This window comes from Acomys minous (genome assembly GCF_964271855.1).
Source record: "Acomys minous genome assembly, chromosome: 10".
In the NCBI taxonomy this organism is placed as follows: Eukaryota; Metazoa; Chordata; class Mammalia; order Rodentia; family Muridae; genus Acomys; species Acomys minous.
In genome coordinates this window covers 12,541,248-12,546,808 of record NC_140491.1, presented here as the reverse complement: position 1 = coordinate 12,546,808, position 5,561 = coordinate 12,541,248, and the positions used below count along the sequence as shown (strand labels likewise).

Below are 5,561 nucleotides of genomic sequence, written 5' to 3'. Positions count from 1 at the left end.
TATGTGCAAGCATGCAAGTACGTTAGTAATGGTGATAATAGCAATATAATACGTATTTTCCTACAGAAAAGCTGGGCATAGTGTAACTCACTTTTGAACTTAGCACTTTGAAGGTTCAGAATGAAAGATTGCTATGAGATCAAGGCTAGCCTGGGCCGTATGATAAAGACAAGGCCGACCAGAGTTATAGAGAGAGTATAAGCTTATATAAGAAATTGAAAAATAAATTGCTATAAATTTTGAGATAAAGATAAGAAGCAGTATATGTCTTCTGTCTAAACACATCAGGAGTTTCTTTAACAGGTAGGTAACCATTGACCTGAGTCAGAAACAAGAAAATAGACTTGATCATTGAAGTAGAAGAGAGAAATGCAGTATGGAAGTGGAGATGTGAAGGCGATTTACATCTTAATGTTACATGGATTGTAAACTATTTAAGACACAAGTTGAGGGCCATTGTATCTGGACCACAGTAAGAACAGATGACAAACTGAATAAATAAAGGATAAGACAGTTATACTCACATAGTGTAATACTATCTTACTATGGAAAATAGACAAAAAGATGTCACGTGCACACAAATCTTAGCATGTAATCTGTAATCTGCTATTTCTTGAATCTGTCCCATAAGACCAATTATACTGGTCAATTTCTGATTATCATTTTCTAACATCACCTGAAAAATTTCAACTTAGGTTATAACTTTATATCTATTATTACCTAGAAAGTTAGTGTATATTTAGGAACTATTTTCCTACTTTTACTCATTTGTTCAACAAACTAATGCACATACTCATATGCTGTATAGATTATGTTAAGTGTCTATATTTGTAAGAGGACTGAAGAGAATACATGCAGTGTTTTGCTTCAGGAAATGTACAGTTTAGAGTAAGAACACTTGGATATTTAATTTTTAATTCAGCCTTTAATTCACCTTATTCTTGCCTCTGGAAACTTCACACACAAAAAAGTGACTATACCACAGAAAGGTCATGTGTATTTTCCATTCAGTTTCTCCCTGTTATTAACATCAGGTTAGTTAGTACTATGATACTTTTTGCCATTGTTAATAAAATTTAAACTTCCCTAAAGTTCCCCAGATATACAAAACCAATGGAATGTATATATATCAAACAACCTATGATAGGGAGGTATATATATATATATATTCACATTTTGTTGAAATATAATGGTGCTGCTGCTGCTGTTGAGGATAATGATGAGGATGAGGATGAGGATGAGGGTGATGATGATGATGATAAATTTGCTTAGAACATTATAGTCTTGCCTAATGGGAATCTTTTACTTGATCCACACTTCCTCTCATTTGCTCTATACTCTCATTGGAAATCCATATCCTTCTTTCACTTTTGTTTTATTGAGGTCATACACATTTTTTTTCTCTAATTGATTATCTCAGTCCTGGGATGTGACTCTAGAACGGCACTAGGCAATAGATCTCCTTACGATGGATGAATGAACAGTTAGACTTGCGGAGGCCTCCTGGTGCCAAGCACTCATTTCACCAGGCCTCTGCTGGCTTAGGAATGATTTCTTACATATACATTTATCTTCTCTATATACTTTTGAGAAGTCCTTGCAGGATCTTGTGTTTGTAGCCAACTATTATAATAAAGCTCCAAGCCTGTCCTCTGGAATTTAGACATGTTCTCCTTTAACTTGTATGGCTTTTTCTATCAGGAATTTGTTCCACTTTCTAGATTTAGCAACTTAGGTTAGAAAATCAGATGTCACTTTGACTTTACTCCTTTGTCAGGCATCCTTTAACTTACCTTAGCATTGCTGCCAGTCTCTGGGATTACAAGAGACCAGAATGGTATGCAGTATGTAAGGAATGCATTTTTCCACAATTGATAAAGAATCTAATCATAGACTTTTACTGTAAATATTTCCCCTTATGAAACCCTTTAAACTTTTAATTTTGAACTCAAATTTTTCTTGGCTCACTTAGGACTAAGATTTAATAAAAGACATTCTTCTAACTGTTTATGGAACATGAAGCTTTTTTGATCTTTATATTAGAAAAACTCCAACAGGCCAAAGTGATCCAAGATATGCATGTAAACACCCCAGTAATCTTTGGGCGAATAAAAATCACCTATCATCTTTATTGCCCAAGGAAATGTTTTGGCTCTTATGTCAGCAAGTCAGGGATTGGAGAATTTTGTTCTGGTCTCCTTGTTTATTGGACTGAAATGGATGTAGATAAGAGCCGATATGAGGAGTCACAGATTTTTATCCACATAGTTAATTTTGACTCTCTCTTACTTTGTAAAAGCTGTCTATTCACAGGCATCTGTCTATAGAATTTGGAACATTTTTGTTTCTCTGCAAATAGTAAACAGCAACGTGAATTTGGTTTCCACAAAGGACAACTTGTTCTCAGGACAGAGGAGTGGTTTTGTAACTCAAGGGATAGCAGAGCAGACAACATTGGGAAGTTGGAAAACTTCCAGAAATTGCAAATCTGTCCCTTCGTTTTCCTCCCCACTCCCTCGTCTGTGTTTCTTCCTGGGCATCTGCTTCCTGCTCTCCCTGCAGACCATCTTTCCCTGCTACGCAGTCCATATGGAGCTAGAAGACTTAGACATTATGTGCTTCTCTTCCCTTTCAAGAGAATAGCCCCAGCCAAGACTGGACTCTTATTCTTAATTCTAAATATCAGAGAAAGGTGTTCTGCCTTAGCTTTATTTAGCTGTATCCATTTAGTTGACCCAGATGCCCTGGCCTCAGCTACTGATTTGATTTCTGGGACTTACCTGATTTGACAGAGTTTGGTCAGACCAGGCAAGCCTTTCTAGGTATTATAGTTGCAGCAAAGATTTAAAACCATTTAAAAGCAATGGGATGAAGGACACAGAGAACTCAACTTAAACAAACACAAAAGTACTTGTCTGTAATACCTTCTTCCCACGGGGCCCAAGAGAACGTGAATAAATATTGTCAGGTAGACAACTATGTTGGCAGTATTATTTATGGATTTTAAGTAATAATCATACATCATTGATTGTCTACTATGGCAGACATACAATGTTGTTTAGTCTTTTTTAGGACTATTATTTAGGACAATTAATGATGTCCAATATTCGACAGAGCACACAATATAGAAAAAGGGCTCCTAATGTTGCAAATTATTTTATAAACAATAGATTCCATAAACACAAAGCTAGAACATGAAGTTCCTTTTCCCTTCCATCCTTGCATCATGAAATGTGACCTTACAACTGCATTGAACAGGTCTAAAGTATTTATAAATATGTGGTCTCAGCAATATAGCTCTTGAATATAAAACAACTTCTTTGCATCTACTCAGCTTAAATGAAACATAATCTGTTGTAACAATGAAAAATATACTTCTACCTGAATGGTTACTAGAACTTAGTGAAAAGAAACGTTTGAGAATTTCTGAAGCGTAAGTGTGTGTGTGTGTGTGTGTGTGTGTGTGTGTGTGTGTGTGTGTGTGTATTTGTATACTGTAAACATCAAAAGGATATTTATTATACTATAGTAAGATATGGAGTGTCCCCAAAGGATCCCATTTGATAAATGCTTGGTTTGTAGCCTATATTGATGAGAGGTGAAGGATAAAGATGAGGTTTAGTGGAAGAAGGTTGGGTCTTTAGAAACATGCCCTTAAGGGTATATTTTAATATTAGTTTTCTCTAATATTTTCTCTTTATTTCTTATGAACCTTGCCATGACCAGGCAATATTCTCCGATGACTCCTTCTATTTCCCCCCATGGTATACTATACCACTGTAAAGAAAAAAAAAAAAAGATTCAGTGCCCATACACTAAATTCTCTAAAAATATAAGTCAATGTATACATTTTCTTTTTTGCTTTTAAGTTGACTACTCTGGTGTTTTGTTGTAGTAGTGAAAAGCCTGCTTCTCGATTTTACTGTAGAAAATTAGGGTAATTGCCAATCTATACACTAGTGTATTACATATACTACCAATTTACATTAGTTTAGGTGGCAAAATAATTCATTTTACTTTAATGGAGACCTATTAGGATATTTACAGACAAGTATAATCTAGTTTCTAATAACCTGGCTTCTGTTCACTTATTTCAAAAGTCACATATATTCTGGTATTTTATAGTTCCTTTTCTGCAATATCTTTTAATCTTGCCCAATTTATTTAAATTTAATTAATCTTGGCATATGGCCATTTTAGCAAGTAGATGTAGCTTCTAGTAATAGTCCAAATTCAAATTCATCTCATGTGGTAGGCACTTAAATTAGGAAAAAATATTTGAAGACAAATGTGTTGTGCCTCAATAGTAATGAGTGCTTTCCTAGAAGGAATCATACTGCTGTTCAGAGAAGACTTCAGACAGCTAATAGGGGCTTTACTGTAAGCCATACATAAATATGACAGCCACTTTGATGAAGACAACACATACAGGGATGTGACTATTTTCATATGATTGCTTAGGTATCTTCCTCTAGTGAATAAGTTGCCACTGCTCTTATAAGATAGCTTGGCTTCTGACAAAAGAAGAAGCCAAGTGCTTTTTCTAAACACATAAAAGTGATAAAGAATCTTAATAGGTCTCTTTTTTCCGGTTCTCGCCGCTGGAGCAGCCATGAGCAGCAAAGTCTCCCGCAACACCCTGTACGAGGCGGTGCAGGAAGTCCTCCACGGGAACCAGCACAAATGCCGCAAGTTTCTTGAGACAGTGGAGCTGGAGATCAGCCTGAAAAACTATGACCCTCAGAAGGACAAATGCTTTTCGGGCACCATCAGGCTCAAGTCCACTCCTCGCCCCAAGGTCTCGGTGTGCGTCCTGGGGGACCAGCAGCGCGGTGATGAGGCCAAGGCCGTGGATATCCCCCACATGGACATCGAGGCGCTCAAGAATCTGAACAAGAACAGTAAGTTGCTCAAGAAGCTGGCATTTTTGGCCTCAGAGTCTCTGATCAAGCCTGGGCCCAGGCCTGAACAAGGCTGGCAAGTTCCCTTCCCTGCTGACACACAATGAAAACATGGTGGCCAAAGCTGATGAGGTGAAATCCACCATCAAGTTCCCGATGAAGAAGGTACTGTGTCTGGCTGTTGCTGTTGGCCACGTGAAGATGACTGATGATGAGCTGGTCTACAACATCCACCTGGCTGTCAGTTTCTTGGCGTCCTTGCTCAAGAAGAACTGCCAAAACGTCAAGGCTTTGTACATTAAGCAAGCTCCAGCGTCTATACTAGGACACCCCAATAAACCTTAGCACTGCCACCCCCCCCCCAAATAAAGAATCTTAATAGAATGCTTTCAGTGATAAATGTAACATATAGGCCCAGGCATTTGGATATTTGGTCCCCACCTGGTGGTGTTTGAAGAACTCATTGGGAGGTGCAGCTTTGCAGGATTATACATTGGAGGCAGATCTTGAGAGCTTGGAACCTCACTTCATTTCCACTTCTCTTTCTGTCTTTGGTTCGGATACAGTCTCTCAGCACACTGCTGCTACCATCACATTTGCTGCTCGGTGTCCTGTTTCCTATTTCCATGGTGGATAGTTTTTAAAAAAATCACCTTTCTG

At 37.7% G+C, this 5,561-nt stretch overlaps 1 pseudogene across 1 annotated transcript; it reads left to right on the top strand.

Moving 5' to 3' along the window:
• The first annotated feature begins 4,584 nt into the window (after nucleotides 1-4,584).
• On the top strand, nucleotides 4,585-5,246 carry LOC311606508 (large ribosomal subunit protein uL1-like; annotated as a pseudogene). Its single transcript has one exon. The product of its transcript is annotated as a large ribosomal subunit protein uL1-like (transcript).
• The last annotated feature ends 315 nt before the right edge of the window (nucleotides 5,247-5,561 follow it).